The sequence below is a fragment of the Astatotilapia calliptera genome, chromosome 6 (genome assembly GCF_964374335.1).
Source record: "Astatotilapia calliptera chromosome 6, fAstCal68.1, whole genome shotgun sequence".
Taxonomy (NCBI): domain Eukaryota; kingdom Metazoa; phylum Chordata; class Actinopteri; order Cichliformes; family Cichlidae; genus Astatotilapia; species Astatotilapia calliptera.
Window position 1 is genome coordinate 26,607,111 of NC_137427.1, and position 18,146 is coordinate 26,625,256.

Here is an 18,146-nt window from a genome sequence, read left to right on the forward strand (position 1 = left end):
TGTAAAACGTACGGTCACAAAATTGTTTTTGCGACTTTTAACGTCTGAGATGGTACAATCGAGATATATATGAGATAGTATTCTGTTTTTATATTATTTTATGTATGTTTTCCCCCCCTCTCCTGCTATTTATTTGTATAAATATACGCGCATCGTTATGGAGTCGTTGCTTGTTAAATCACCTTGTTTAAGTAATGTTTTGTTTTTGTTTTTGTTTTTTTGTTTTTCTTGAAGAGAAAAAGAAACAGCTTCATGGAAGTATACGTGTACAATGTAAATATTTCATTGGAACCAGTCGATGCACATAAATATATCCGTACAGGTTTTTGCTGTATTGCTGTTTAGCTGAGGTAACTTATTTCTGTAATGTATGTTGCTTTTGGTTCCCTGGTTAAATAATTCTATTAATTTATTACATCCATGTAATTTTAATTAATTAATTTATTGAACTGCAATATGTGTTTCATTAAAGAACAAACTTTAACATTTAATCGGACGTTTTTCCATGACTACACTGTGCAAAGTGGCTCTCCCAGACATATTAATATTCTTTTATTTATTCATCTATTTATTTATTGATGAGGAGGAGGGAAACGGTTTAGCTGTGGGCTACGCAGCTCTTTTTTTTCTTCTTCTTCTTTTTTTTTTTTTTTTAGAGATGGCTGGTGGATAGAGCAGACGTTATTGGAGTATTTTTACTTCAAATACCTCTCTCTTTTAAAAAAAAATGACATGACTTGTTGGTACCAAAATGTGCCCAGGTTGTTTTATTTATAACACAACATGTGGACTGTCACAGTCCTTATGAGCAAGGCATAACCACTCCCTATACCCAATCTGTTCTCTGGCTTATCCGGGCAATATAAGAGCATGAGATGAATACCAAAAATTAAAATGTGAAATTGCTTTTCTTCTTCTTCTGCTTCTTCTTCGTCTTGCCTTTCTGGTTTCGCCACCCTCCTCCAGGCCTAGACATAAAGCAGGCCCTACAGGAACCACTTCCCCTCTATTCCACCAACGTTAAAGACACACGTGGCGTCTCCACTGACGTGCTGCCAGCTTATGTAGCTCACTGTTGCCTTACCTGAGAGCAAATGCTAATATTCTATTAGAGCCTAATCAGGGGGTCTGTGGAGAGCTAGATGGGTCCCTGGAGCGCAGACTTGCCAGATGTCAGCCCGCCAGAAAAACAGCTCGCCTGCCAACGTGCCCGACTCTATTTAAATACACACTCCAACATGCTTCGCTCGTGCATGCGGGCACACAGGCTTTGAAGCACAACCTTTGGTTCGTAGTTATCGTTAGATATGAGGAAGAGGAGGGTGATGTGATGTCCACATATTTTGTTGTTGTTGTTTTGTGGGGGGGTCTTCGGGGCTTACTGGTCTGCTGGTTTGCTGAGCGCTGAGCAAGCGTTTCAGCACCATGGACAGATCCCTGACAGGCCGGAGGAGCCAAATATTAGCATTTCTGAGACCTGTCATCCACCTTTACACCAATTATTTACATCACGTGGAATGCATTTTCATGGGATTGTTTCTGGATCACTTCAAACTCATTATAACAGTAAAACAAAACAAAAAACCCAGGATGAAACGAGATGACTTTTTAAATACTTTAAATCTGCTTTAGAAAAATTACATCAGGTGATTCTCAACATATTTTTATAGATTTAAAAAATATTATTTTACACATGCAGTATTTCCAAAGAGTGTCAAACAATATTTCGTGTAAATGACATAAAAGATCCACTAATATCTTAATTAATTTAAATGTGAGGAGTGTACCGTTCGTCTGTATTTACACACCTCATTAAAATTAGTCCTATCTGTAAAGCAGCGCCTTCATTAAAAAAAGAAAACTCATCCATAAACCAAATATGCTGAAGCGCCACCCTCGTGACATATTAAGGGTATCAAAACGACCCTATTAATGAGACAGCGGTGATGGTTCATCAATTAAAAGATGCTCCTGGTGAGTGCTTCTAATTTCCCCTAAACGAGCCATTCACTTAATACGTTAATAAGAGCGAATTATTAAATTACACATCGAATTATGAAAACCAGATAATTATGAAGAGCGAGTTAAGCAGTCATTAGCCATCCCTGTTAATTACCGCTGGTCAGGGAGGGCTGCCGAGTGAGTGTCTCATCGGGAATTGAAATTAACTTTATGCAGTGAGCTTCGCTGCTGCAGCTCTGCACAGGAAGACAGACAGACAGACAGACGGGCAGGCAGCGGGCAGCTTCTTAACCAGACGGCTATCGCCTGTTTGGTTTAAACATATTGGGCGAAAATCGATCTGGATTCTTTGATAGCGAATCAATGTGACCCCAGCACCGAAAAAATACGCACACACACATAAAGAAAAGGCCCAAGCACAAAGAAGAAAATCGAAGGTCTGTTTTTTTCTTTTCTTCTTAGACATAAAGGCGATATATATATATAATAAACATTTGAGCCAAAACAATTTACCTTAAAGTCACAGACACGTCTGCTCAGACCACGCTGCACGGGCTCCATACATTGAAGCACACGCGTAAGAAAGACACCGTGGGAGCCTTCTACAAAACGAAAAGGGCAGCGCTGTTTCCTTTTGTTATAATTACGCCCTCTGTTTTATTTTTCTCTTTCCCCAGAACAGTTCCCCCCTCTTTCACAGGGATACTGATGAAATTTTAATGAAGCCAGGGACTGTCGGAGCTCCGCCCGGGGACCTGAGAGTAGAATATTTTAACTGTACATTTACGCCAAGTGTCTGCCTTCAAAGACCCGACTGCTCTCGAATTAGACGAACTGTGAGCCATAAAGTGAACGCGCCGCGCAACACGCAATCCCGTATTTATCATCTGTTGGCTGCTCCACGCCTCCAAAATACTGTACAAAAGCCCCGTCAGATGGCCGCTTGAATGCGAAGCGGCACACGCTATTTGATAGTGTCGCCAATCAGTTGTTGTTGATGCAATATTAATCAGCCATCAATAGTCATTAGTTTGTTAAGTGTTCCCCAGAATCTAATCGATGGAGTAGCACTGGATGGCTGGAGGAGGTTGGTGGGATACTTTCTGATCTGGGATGGCATGCAAAGGAGGGAAATCCACACTCTGTGTGCCAGTGAAACATAGCCCTTCTCTCTCTCTCGCTGTCTCTCTCGCTCTCTAATACACTAGCTAACGCACGTGCACGTACAACCCAAATCCACGTGCACACTCCGAAATCATCACGTCTTTAAACGCTGTGTTGTTCGTCAGATGGGTAAGGCTAGATTGTTAGGCAAGCATCCACTTTACTGAAATTGTAACCTTGAAGCTGATAAAATGTTTATTTCTTAGTAAATAATCATGAAATAGGATTTTTATTTTCCAGTGTGGTGGTAAAAAGTGAAGCCAAAACGTTTGCCTTTTAAACCCGAACACTTTCAGAAAAGGCCCGCGCTGCATAGCCTTTATTTTGAAATCTAACCAGAAACGAAGACTCGCTATCCGCACATGCGTCAAGAATACGCTCTTCATTAAAAATGTATGACGCTGCTGCATTTAAACTCGTACCTTTATTTGAAGTCATTCATATTTTTGATGAACGAAATAAAAGGAAAGGTGATGATTTCTAAACCGGGAGCAATAACAAGAGTGGCAAATTAAAACCGTAGCATAGCAAGAAATTATAAATTACAATTTCTGTGAGGGGAAAAATAGTTTTTTTTTAAATAAAATAAAAAAAACAGAAAGAAAAGCCCCGTTAATTTAATAGCATAGGAAACATTCATAGCCTTCAACTAAAATAGCTCAGGGGCATGATTAGAGGGTGGGTGTTGAGAAGCCACAGTCACCCCTGACGTTTGGCTAACACCAAAACAATGATTTGGGATGCTAAACCAAGTTCCTACCTTCCCACCCCCCAGAGCGTTTTCACATCTCCCCTACATTTGTAAATGAAAACAATAAACTTTCTTTTATTCTTTTAAGGAAAAAAAAAGATTTCTTTCTTTGCCTTCATTGTTTGTCAGGCTGGTGCAGTTTTGTGAATTTTATTTTTTCCTCATGAAACTAAATGAATATTTGAATCCTTTCGCTTGAGGGGGAATAATGTCTACCCCCCACTTAGACTCTTTCAATACAATTATCTCCAACATGGTGAGCATGTTTTAGACTTTATGAAGGACAGATTATATGTGTTAAATAAATTTAGCATTTGGATGTGAGCAGGGTTTGTCAATATAGATAACAATAAATAATTAATTATATCCTCAATAGAAAAGTCTTCCTATTAGGATCCAGAGCCTGCTGTGGTACAAATTAATCTCTTGTTGTAATAAAGTTCACCATTACGTCATAAAAAAAATATCCACATGCATTTTGCAATACAGCTTCGTACCGCTAGGGGCGTGCAGGTGCAAAATCTGGAATAGTAATTAACTGTAACGTCAGTGGAGGCTATAAAAAGCTACTTGGTGGGAAAATATATTTGAACATTTTAAACACATCATTTTAGTGAAATCGACTTGACTATGTGTAAAAATATATACCAAAGAATTATATTTTTGGTATATATTAAACATTAAACAATATTAAAAAAAATCCTCATTAGTTACTTTTGAAGCAATATTCAATTAAGGCTTTGTAATCCCGATATCATCTTCACTGATCCTTGAACATATTGATTTTCAGATTTTTGTAAAGTGTAGTTCACGTACCGTTCCGTGAATTTATATCACAAAGGTACACAATGCTGTGGAAATGTGGTAAAACCTGAACTCTCTGTGTTATGTGTCACAGAAAAATCCAGTTCATAAGGGTGTGTGACAGGAGTGTGGAGTCATGTGATGATATGAAGCATATTTTAGAAATGATACAATTGTTCTTCTCTGAAGGGCTAAACTGAAAAATTAAAAATAACAAAAATCAAGCTCTCATCATGGTATATAAAAATTACTCATCCATATTTTTATATTAATGTCAGCATTAAAATCATTGTGTCAACATTGTTCTTATTACATTTTCAATGCAAATAGAAAAGATAGTAAAATAATTAAATTCATTGTACCAGGTCCAGTTTACATAAATTGTGTACAACCCCTGCTCATGCAGTAACAATACAAAACCATATACTAAGACCGTTGACCTCAGACTGCTAGATTTCAATCTGCAGATTCGCCATATTGTGCATGAATATAAGAGCTATTAACCAAATGGGTTCATCATTTAATTTCAGGCACATCAAGTCATCATACTGTTATGTATTATGACCTAACATATAAATTGATGCCATAAAGTGCCTTCAGCTATCAAATATTTAACAACACTGGATGTGTATACATGTTTATGGACCGGCAGGCCTCCTCCTAGCGTTCCCTTTTGCTTGGTCTTCCTTCCTTGCGACCACTGAGTTTTACACTTCCTTGTTCTCAGAGGCTGTTTTGGTGTTCTGAATGAGTAAGTTGTAGACCGCTCAGAGACTGGACCTTAATGAGAAGGTGGTAGAGCTGTCTAGTGGATGTGTGTTCATTGGGCTTTGACAGCCGTGCTCTGTTGCAGATCTATTAATCATACCCACAAGGAGTGTTAGTCTCTCTCTCTCCCTTTCTCCCTCTCTCTCTCCCTCACTCATTCACTCACTCACTCTCAGTTTTCAGTTTATACAGAACAGAATCATTTACATAAAGTCCTTAAGGCAAATAACTGTTGGGGGCTCTAATTTATATCTGATCGAAAATTAGCCGTCATTATGCGCACCATTAGCTGCGTCTTTAATGTGCTTCTAAGCACCATTTGTCAAGCAGCTTGTTAATATCCTTCAAGTCTTTAAAGTTGAGAGCTCATTAAAGACTGCTGTGCCTGCACTCGATGCTATTTCATAAAATTTGGTGGGAAGGGACGGAAAATTTAAAAGTTTTTGTTTTTTAAATTCCTATTGTCTAAAAATAAAGATTAGACAGTGTGCAGCGTGTGTACTCTGCGTGGTACTCTTCCTGGGTGGAAGCAAAAATACAAACCGCACCATGTTCCACAGCCTGATATGTTTCAAATGATCATCCCTTCATTTAAATTTTGGCAAATCTATAAATGCACAAGTCAAATGAATGATCTTTTTTCAGTCTGATGGCATCACCATAAAAAAAAATCTATAAACCTTTTTATTTTCAGGAAAAAAAGCGTTTCCTTTTCACCATGCATGATTCCGAAATTAAAATTGCTTTGATATTCACAAATCAGAAAAGCAAATAGATCCTTCCAATATACATCCTGGAATGAGAATACTGTCTGTGGGTATCTTGCCCAAAGCCCATAAAATAAGAGCCTCACAGGCCCAATCTTTGCCTATGGGTAATGGGAGTTATGCTGCTTTATTATTGGTTAAAACTCCAGTGTCCTTAGTCCTTTTTTTCTCCAGTATAACAGATTCCTCCAGGCTAAAGCAATAAAGAGAGTAATTAGAATGCTAAAGACAGATGTAAATAAAAGGAATGAGACAGTGGTGAGGGATGAGGCGTCTAGGTCACACACTCTCATCAAAAACCCAGTTGGTAGCAAATGACACAACGTTCAGTGCCAGAGGCCTCGGGCTACGACTGCAAACCAGAGGACATAATGGACTAAATTATGGCCTCAATGGCTATGCATCTCAAAGCACCAATAAGAATACACACACACACATGCACACAAACCTCAAACCCCAAACATGGAAATACTGTATGTTTGGACTGAATTTGTAGGCATTACATAACACACCCACATTGGCCAGCGTACCATAATCAAAGCAATATGCCATTATTAAGCCGTATGATTATTACACCCCCATGGAAACAGTGCTGACTGCCTTTCTCCACTGACAATCCCAGAGGTTATGGACCTCAGTGGTTTCAAAGCTTATGTCCAACAATACAAAAACACTGTTTCCTTTTTTTTGTTGTTTGATTAAAAACACATATATTAAGAAAAGGGTTTGGGTTTTTTTTAATGGAGGAAGAACCAAGACTAAACAAGAGACAGTTGAGATTAGATGGAGAGGGAGGGGTTGGGAATAATAAAAATGTTTTCATTTTTAAAAAATACATTAACTACTGGAATGCATTTATAGCCCAGTCTACCAGCAAAATGTTAAACTGGGCTCATTTCTGTAGAACAGCACCAACTATGTCGGTCCACACAGTGTAACACTTTCAAGGCAGTAAAACTTTTAGATGTTTACATTTTAGGCAACACGGTGGGGAAGAGATCACTCTAGCAACCTAGCAAAATGAAAAATGGAAGCCTGAATAAATTTTTTCTTAATTCCAAACATTACAAAAATTTGTGAAATTTCCTTCGTCTGGGCCCTTAGTATTGCCCTTAGATCAATGAGCCAGGAAAAACAAAAGTTAAAAGCAACTGAAAACAAAATTAAATTAAAAAAAATGAAAGTAAATGTAAAAGTAATGTAAAAAAAGTGATGATACCACACAGAACTGAAAATAAAGAAAATACAGGGGACATTAACCCGTAATTTCCTAGGTGAAAGTCTCTCATGCTGTTCCTGTCATTCCTTTTTCCAAGATAAAAAAAAGAAGATAATTTTACACCAAAAACAAGCGCTTCATGTCTCACAGCCATCACAGTCATTGTGGTTGGCGTGAACTCTATTGAAAGATTTCCAATGAAGAAACAGAGGGTGTAGTGGACAAAAATCGCACACACTCTTTCCCTCAGTTAATGAAACCTTTTAAGTTTTCTATTCTTCTCACACATAGTGCTTTATGTCTGTTCCCCGCTTTTATGTTCTTTAGTTTGTAGGAGCCACAAATCACTACACTACAGTCTGCACACTGTGCAAAGATGAGTACTGCTCATACGTGCGGTTCAGCATGGGGATATATATTATTTGTGCTGTGTTGTTAATCATTTTTAAATTGTTTTTAAATCAGTCTTATTTCACAATTTACAGGAAAAAATTATTTACAATAACAAAAATTTGTGAAAGAAATTTGTGACAGGCTTTCGATCAAGCCGCACATACATTTTAGTCATGCGTTATTAGAAATAGACGGCACAGTCTCCCCTCAGAGAATTACATATTTCTTTAACATCACTGAAATTAACACAAAGTACATAATGCCAAAAATGACAACATAAATCAGAAAAGCTTCTTTTTGACCATGAAGCTCACATTTTTCCAACAGTATGTCGATTAGGGTAATGGAAATGAGAGGTATATAGCATTTTTATTGCTTAAAACTTACATCATCTTGCCATGCAAATACTCCATTCTCTATGAAACTAATGTCTGTGCAAAGAAAGTTGATGCCACCCAATATATTAGATTACACTGTGCTGTTGAAATGTGTGCTTCTGAGGTGCCTTTGCAAAAGGTTGATTACTTTGGATATATTTCACATGCCGCTCTGGGCTATTATGGCTTGAGATACAGACTATAGTCAGAACCCTGATGGAGCATTTCTGAATAGACAACGTCCCTGGTAAAACCATATAAAGTGATTCAATGCGAACATAAAGAAATGTTAACGATCGTCAAAGACCTTTGTGTTGGATGGCTTTCCTTCCAGTTGCTCTCACTTTCTCACTCTCTGTTGTCCTTTTTATTTCTTTCACACTTTCTGGGAGCATCAAAAGTGTAAGCAGGTGCAGACTCCATGTTTTTCAGAGGAGCACTTTGAAAAAATAATAAATCTTGTACTGTCTGACCAAAACAGCCGCCCAAAACAAGCACATTTCTGGGGGGGGGGGGGGGGAATATACAAGTTACCATGCTAGTTTTCCTTATAAGTGTGTTTTACTGACAGGGATATTTGCTTTGGAGATGCCTGCACACATCCGTGGCATTGCTGTATCATGTGGTAGACAGACATAGTTTCTGACCTCTATATAGCAATGTGCAAGGACCTCAACAGCTGTAAACAACACTGCAATCAGTGTCCCATCTGCTCCCATGTCCCACTTGTGTTGATGCCTTTTTGCCATTTCTTTCACCCTCTGCCAAGTGGCTGCCTCAGGACATCTAACCCAGAGAAAAGAGCTCATTTACCCAAGGAGGAACGAAGCAAACTAGATTTCTGAGTGTGTTTACTGACAGGGAAACTTGGTTGCGACGGCATTCAAAATAGTGAAGATGGGTTATAATGTGCAAAAAACTAAAACAGTTCATCGACATGAAATGAATCACATCTGGTAATCTATACAATTAACATAAAACACAGAAGTGATTAGCTAAGTTCCTGCAGCTAAACAGATATCAGGCTATTTCATGTTGATTTAGCCTCCATTAACAGCTATTCACACTAATGATACATCACAGGGATTATGTGAAGTGGATGCTTGTGCTACGTATGCTCCATAGGTGGTGTGATTCATTTTGTTTTAAAAGTCCACAATAATGTTGTACAAATGTATTATTTTCTTGATAATTTTTTAGAGCACATTTAATTTAAAGGATATTTACATACACATTCATATATTTTGTTCAGAACAAATGACTGATGTCAAACTTGCCATGGAGCCCCGTGGAGTTTTGAATCATTATTACCCCACATTGAAAAGTGTTTACACAAACGTTGCCTTTATCACACACAGGTGTGAATATCTCGACAATGTGATACACATGTTATGGTTGGTGATACCGTTGCTATAAACAAAGAGGAAGAAAAGGATATATTTCAACATTTATTTTATATTATTAGTCTTTAAAGAGTTTTTTGCAAACCTCCATTGGTTTACCTTCTCACCTTACTGCAGTAATGTACAGCGTAGTCCAGGATGCAGTGACATCACTACTGACTGCAGTCACCGGCGCAACAGAAGACACATTTTAGCCCAGGAATGACAATAAGATGTTGCTTCTTAAAATGATGTTTGGATAAACTTTAAGAAAATACACCTTTGGCAAGATGTAATAATGTATGTAATATTTTGTTACACGGTTGTTAGCAACGTTAAATAAATTACAATACCTGCTACATTATTGACTGTTAGTTTATTTTTGTACTTGTAATTTTAGGATAACTTGCTTTAAAAACACCTTTATTTTGGACCTTAAGTGGTTGTTTTTTTATGTATAATGATGCTGATCATCAAAAATTCACTCTGCCCTTACCAGCTCAATGCAGAGAGGTCATCATGCCTTAATCAATGCACGTTTCTCCTTTCTGCCTTATGTTTCTGTAATGACATTATAACATCTTTACAAGCTCTTCATTCAGGGTGGGCAAATCAAACTTTGTATTCTGCCTACATAATCCATGTACAAATACGCCTCACACAAGAGCCCTGTGTGTTATGCGATTTGAGTGGGGGTCAGAGCCACTTGTATTCCTTTGGGTGGGATTGCAGGAGATTTGAGTGGAGCATTATCCCTACATGAGGGCCCTCCAGAACGCCTATCTGTTGTTCCCACTACTCATTTACTTTATCAGTGCACTGCTGTAATATACATAATTCAGACAACCGGGGAATGTCTTTGGGCTCCGAACCACCTGCTGGCTTTTATTAGCTAATTAATGGTGATTTATCAGAGCTGCTAATTTGAGTGGGGCGGCTTGCCTTCAGGAGTCTCAGAACACTGTATGAATTCTGATGGTAATTATGCTTATTTGATGGGCAGTTTGCTAAAACAAAAAGTTCTGTCTTTTCTGCCCCAAAGGGATGAAATTTCTGTTCATACCAACGATGACCTTGTATAATTTTTTTTCTGTCTCATTAAGGTCTCACACACAGTACATTTTAATACTTAAATTCAAAACAGCCTTTTTTATACCTTTATACCTGTAGATGTCTGTCCTTGGGAAGGTCTTTTTTGATGTCCTTATGTTTCAAGCATATTTAGTCTTCAAGGACCACAAATTCAAGGGAGTTTGGACTGGACATTTGGGCATCCTGAAGGGAGAATATCAATATGCCCAATTTATTGTCTGTGTTTAAAAAATACTAGGTGCTTTGTAAGCATTTACAATTCTCCCCATAGTTCTTCCTTTTGTATTTACTTTTGTTTGTACTTAATACAAACATTTATTTAAATAAAGTTAAATTGAAACAATAAAAGTTGCTTCATGACCAAGTATATCAAATTTAGAGTACATAGAGATGACTGAGAGAATTTAGTTTTTCAGGGATTTCTAAGGGAAGACGGTTTCTCCTACGGCTGACAGGCAGTGCCATTAAACAAAGAATGGACAATGATTTCTCAGCAAGAGTTCTAAAGGATGTTTCAATGAACTATGGAGCAAGAAGATTTCAAATTTTTTTATGTTCAACAACAACAAAAAAGAGTGTTCTTGCATTTACTCACAATAAAATATCAATAACATGCTTTTTTTTCAATGTCAGCATATTCTCGTCACGTGGTGTTTTCTAATCTGTGATCATTTGTAATGAACTTTGTCATTTTCTTGAAGGTAACCTTTTGAAGATTTATTTATTTATTGAAAAGTTTGTCACATTCTTCCATGAAGACCTCTCCAATGGTTCCAGAGGGAAAAATGTCAGTGCAACAAATCAAAGTGTGATCTTCTCAATTTCTTTAATCCTTCATGCTAATAAACAGAACTGACATATCTACTGACATCTTTGGTGGCTCGCTGTCCTGCTTTTGGCATGTTTAAACACAAAAAAAATCTATTTTTAATGTCATTGGGCAAGTGTTGAAACATTTCAGTGGGTAAGTTAAACCTTTGACCTTCTAGTAGTGGAAGATAAAGAGCTGGAATAAAGGAATAAAGTGATAGATTGAAGAGTACTGATGTGAAACTGCTGTAAATGCAAAAGCAATGATAGATGCTACACAGTAAATATGAAGTAATTTGTTATCTGTCATGAACTTAAATAACTGATAGAGGGGTTAATTTGCTTTTTCTTGATAACTGCTTCTTTAAACACTTACAAAGTCGTAAGATTTGACCTAAATGAGCTACTGGTTTCTACCAAATGCATAATTTCATGTCAGATTTAAAACATTTGACAAAACCTCATCGTATGAACACAGATCCAGTGTGTAAGGCATCAGATGGCCGATTGATGTTTTCTGCCCTCTGCATGGATGTCTTCTGGGAAATATTCTAGACAGGTTGAATCCCAAAAGGCACACACAAATACAGAAGTATAAAATGCAGTGTCAAGTGATCGGCATGAATGCGGCAGCAGGGAACAAAAAAAACCAAAAAAACTGGAGGTAAAATGCGCCTGCCTTTTACATATCTTCTCCTAACCTTTTCATCCCAATTCAAATAAAATTCGAAACAGCAGGTAAATGGTAATATCACACAAGCAAGCAATGGTGCCTCCAGCAACATGCTCCATTAAAAGAATTTGCCTTGCAAGTTGGTGCAGCTCTGTCTGCACAAACTGTTTGCTCAGAGGGAATTGAACAGGAATTCTAAATACACACTTTAATGTACAACCCTCTTTCCAAAGGAAATGTCAATAAAAACAGAAAGCAAAGACTTGAAAATCATCAAAAAAAACTAGTCAAAACAATATTTTTATTGCAGACGCTAATAAATTGTATGCATTTTTTATTATTATTCTAATTTTATAAATTGATGTTAAGAACAGGTTTCCTAAAATTCGATTGTTATATTTTTCACGTCAGGTCGGGAATATTGGAGTCATGCTGTTGTAATGTACGCTTAATGTGGTTAGGCATTGTAGAAATAATGAAGGCGCTCCATCTCAAATACCATAGGACGAGAAGTATGGTACACCCTGGACAGAGAGACAGACAACCACTCACGTTCACACCTGTGAGCAACCTAAAATCACCAATTAACCTAACCCCACTGACTGCATGTCTTTAGACTGTGGGAGGAAGTCGGCGTACCTGGAATGAACCTACACAGGCAAGAGAACATACAAACTCTACACCAAACAGCCCTAGACGACCACTGGAGTTGAATCTTGGACCATCCTAACCTTTCTGGGGCAACAGTGCTAACCACCACAACACATTCGCACTAATCAGTGTTATGTTTAGACCCATACAGGTATATCTTCTTTCTTTTGAACTGTGCTAACAACAAGCCAGATAGCCCTGCTTTTAAGCCCATTTCCTTAATCAATCTAAAAGGTAAGTTTTTTCTTTCAACAGCATTGTTTTGAATTTTTTTAAACACTCTTATGAATGTGGTGATAAACTGTGTTTACTGACAAAGTGTCCCTGAGCACATGCAGAATTCTTTGCAGAATTGTGTCTATTTTTAATGCAGCTTTAGAGTCCAAAGATTACAAAAAATCAGTAATGGGTTTTGTAACTGTCTATCTGTTTTTATTGTGACTAAATATAATGTAAAGTATGATTGCACACTTACCACAAAGGATCATTCGTAAGCCGTGATAGACATTTGGTGTAAAAAAACCCCAAACAATGGTTGATGATATTCTGTTGACACCACTTGGGGAGTCAATTAAAATACCAGTCAATATATCCACATCAAAGGTGTGATTTCTCCATGTATATCCAGCGATGACCCAGAGAGTTCACAGTACGTGTCCAAGTTTCTGTTTATGTAAACACTTCTTGTAAAAATGGGCCCCTTCAACCCCTCTAGAGGAGGGAAACTTCAGTATAAAAGCATGCTATTCACAGGGACTTTAGCAATAGCGCCATAATAATAAAGGGATCAGTCTTTCTCTTCTGCCACAACACACACACTCAAAACTCGGACTAGGTTTGATGGGGGAAATGGAAATAGGCGCCACTGTGCCCATGAATGCTATCATTTCACTCCTCTACTCTGAATGCTCCAGGGATCTCGGAGAGGGAGTAGGAGCAATAAGTTCACTTTGCTGAATTAATGCTGTAATTCTTTATCAGGAAAGCCTTGGCATTACCTTGAACTGGGCTGGTTTTATGCAAAATGGTTTTAAGCCCAGTTTTTTAATGATGGTCCTAATTTGTTGGCTCTCTTTAAATTATTAATCTCTTTTATATTCAAGTAGTTATTACGTGTCATAACTGTGTATCTATGGGGTGAGATTTAATAGCATCTGCTGGACCTTAGGAAAGGAGCCAGTGCAGAAATGCTATTAAATATTGATAATTAGCTAAATATTTGCCTTGGCACCTGCTTTGAGCCACTGTGCTAATTGGCATGGGAACTGCTGCAGCGGCCACTCAAGGCACACAATGAGATGTTCAAACAGAAACTCAGTGGCACAGGCGAACAAATCAATTAGGAAAGAAGAAACTGTGACATCCAGGAAATTGAGGTTGAGGCTGCAAGCTTTGGTTGAGTTGTATCTAATCCTCATTATGAAACTTCAATATATGTTGCCAAATATTGCAAAGATAAATATTACACAGCCCAAATTGATACGTGTCTTAAAATGGATTTAACTATTTTTTCAAATATGAGCTTTTTGTTTGTTTGTTTGTTTGGTTGGTTTTATTTTCCTGCACTTCACATAAAATTTTATGTCAGTTTTTTTGTTAGAAAAGAATCTGTAATGCATCATGTCTCTGACATTGTCTTCAAACAGCATCTACATTTTGTAATGACTGGATCACCAAAATCTGAACAGAAGACCGATCATAGTGGAACCAGGAAGGGATTTCAAAGTTGTATTGTAATATTGTAATTATAATTATGATTGTAATGTTTTTTTTGTTTTGTTTTTTACAAAAATTACATTTTAGAAAGTCAACAAAGTACCAATAAATTGACACAATAACTATGAACACAGAATTCAACCATGACTTGAACATCACAATTGAAAAGCTGGTAAGTGTTCCTATAGAATTATAATTTTTTTTCATATATACCGCCAATTTTGACTTTAAACATGGAAATCCAAATCTAATATTTGGTCGTTTTTATATGGAGCCTTTACATAAGGCCAACTTAAAGCCGTTATGGATTGTACGCTTAAAAGTTTCCCTTCATGTTTGAACCAAAGATAAAAGGTAGCACTTTCTGTTAGAGTTTTATAATTACATGGTAATATGGAGGAAACAAGCAAGATAATAATATTGAAATTTTAAGTTATTACTGCAGTTATTACGTCAGCCGAGTAATCTCTTTTATCAACAACAATTATAGCTGAGTAATGTTACACTGAAATGTATGTAACTGGGTAATAATTGGCCAAGAACTGAGGTTATTAATGTGGAAATATTATGACAAAATTATGAGGAAATATTTGTATTAATTATTATAACCTGTAAAAAAAAAAAAGGTACAGCTGTGTGTTGATGGTCACTGGTCACTGGTCACTAACCTACTAACTATGTGATCATTGCCTGAAAACATGTGAAGTGGTTTATGTGTAATGACCAGTTTCTGACCTTGTATTAAGGTGACACTAACCTATATTTCTGTGTAATATTCCTCAACTGAAATCATTGTTCAGAGAAGAACAATGATATTGCTTTGGTATTTAGATGGTAATAACTTGCTGTTTCCATATTATTACCTTCATGTTTCTGCTTTATTAACCCATTATTACCACATTGTTACTGAAGTGCAACTGGATAAAAACATTCCAGAGTAGAGATGGCAGTCCATATAAATGTCACATGTGTAGAAACAGAGACAATACACACAACAGAAGAGTCAGGGCCATCCATCTATCCATCCATCGGTCTGTCAGTCCATCCATCAGACATACTACTGAACCATCTGCCAGCCTCCCCCCCATCCCTGACTGAACCCCCCACAGCCACCAGCCAGGAGGAGACTCTCTCCCGGGGCCTGATGTGCTAATGTGAACCTTTGTGGTGCTGACCTCAGTGGATAGCTAGTTTTTTGTTTTTTTAGCTTTGTCTCTCAGTGGTATACAGAACCAAATAATACTATCCAAGACATTATAGCTAATCATGTATTAAGATACATGTAAGTAATGATTTTAGAGCCTAACAACATATCAACAACAACTTCTGTGTACTTTTATGATCATATTTTTTTTTCAGTCTTGTCACGAAGAAAGCATATTTTTGAAATGTAAAATAAAAGAAATCTTTTCTTTTAACTTTAAAGAAATATGCAATATTGCAACAGCGCTCTGCATGGCGTTCTCTGCGAAATTCAATTAGACATAATGTTGCGCTCCAATCTATTCATTTGAGGCACCCAGTGAGGCAGCCAGTGGGAGTGTATTGATTGGAGTGCGTCATGTGTGGAAGCGAGAGAGGGGTGGCCACAGTTTTTTGCTTAATGGACTGAAATCAAAAAGGCGGGAATGGGCTTTAATTAGGGAACAGTGGCAGGGGCATCTAGTTTCCCCTCCCAGTAGTTACCCTGGACTCTCCCCCCTAACAACACACTCATCCGCCCTTGCATTTTCTCATTCTGATGCCCACATGTGCACTCACACAATACCACAGACAGTGCATTTAAATATACCGCAACAAATGTACACGCTTGCCCTCTGCCATGCCTGCACACACAGCCAAACACACACACATACACACTGAGACACACAGGAGGAGGGCAGAGGAGAATGGAGGGGGTGATGAAGGAAAGGATGAAATAAAGAGAGGGAGTGCTGGGCTCCCAGGGTCTCAGCTGCTGCTCGGTTGCTGCCTGCACCTCGCAATGAGTTGCAACTGTCAGTTTATTTTATCTCAGGCTTTTCATCATCGCACAGAGCTTGGTTGGAGGAAGCCACCTGAGAGTCTTAGGAATTTGTTGGCTACAAGTCATTAGCAAAGACTGCTGAGATACGCTCGGGCCAGAGATGTGAGCAGAGTACTGCTGTAGACAAGTGTGTCCCCTTAACCCTTGATAAGATGACTGGCACAGCAGCTTGGCTTTGATGGCTTGATAATTACATGCAGTCTAGATGTTACAGAGCAGGCCACAGCAGCTTACGCTGCTCGTAAGGAAACAACGAAGGGGAGGATGATGTCACAACACCCACTTCTGCTTAGGTTTTTGTCTCCTTCATCTGCTTCCCTCTATGTTCCTGTCACTAAACTCTGCTATCGGGTCTTTTCAGGTCCACCCACTCCCACCTACACGGCAGTTAATGTAGCACTCTGTTTCTGTCACACGAATACCGAACTAAGCAAAACGACTTGTGACCTTTTCAACCTGCCTGTCTTGCTCTCCAACACAACTGATCTCAGAGTTGTTTCTGTTTGTAGAAAAAAAAAATATATAGTGTATTAAAAAGTAAAAGCGCATGAATAGATTAAAGAATTGCTATTCAAACACTCTCACATTTTGAGATGGACAAGGTTACAACCAGCAGATAAACAGTTAGCTGTGCCTTTAAAGCTCTATCTTTGACTCTTCTGTCCAGCGTACCTTATTTCAGTGTGTACTGGCAATCTTTGGCTTAGTCTAATGATTGTTTTGATACCTTTATTTTTGCTCGTAAGCCTCCCATGTAGGTCAAATCTTATTGAATAGTAATTTACTCCAGTTAACAATTTTTACTTGTGATTGATAAGGAAAAAATCCAAAGCATTAAACACGTTTACCTTTAATCAAAGCAATTTTTTCTTATTCTTAAAAAAGTGCAGTTGAGATTTTTCACCGAAATTCCAGTGTACACTTTGTGCAACCATCTCTGCCCCACCTACCTCAGATGGAGTTTATTACCAAAAAAAAGTAGTCCCTAAATATAAGGTGGCTAGCACCTGAACTAGTCGTCGAAAAGTGGAGTCCATATAGTTTAATTTCAGCTTACACAATGTTGTTTCGAGAGATTTGATCAGATTTGTGCATTTTGCAAATCAGTTGGTGTCTCTGGAATATTTTCGCATCAAAATTTGTGGAAGCAAAAATAGACAAAAGTACACACTTATAATTACTTTAAGTATATAAAAAAATCATGGTTACTTTCTTACCTCAGCAAATTTGGTGTGAGTTTTGCATTATCATCTTCTAAAAGTTGTCATACGCAGGCCTTCTAACACTGAGAAATGCTGAAAGAGAGGGTTTGTGACTTTTCAATCCAGATTTTATTTTTAAGAAGTCACCAGTTTAATCTAAAAACAAAATGTTCCTGTAATGCACTGGAAAATAACAATTTCACATACAGTGCTGTTGGAGGGACTTCTCAGTTAGACACCCTTGCTATGGTCCAAGATCCCCAAAACTAACTTGGTAAGTATTATGTTATTATTAGAAATAAGACTGGTGATCAAAAAAATTCAAAAGAGACAGTTTGTAATGAGACAATAATGATTAGCAAATAATGCAGTTAGCCTTTAGAGCCTCG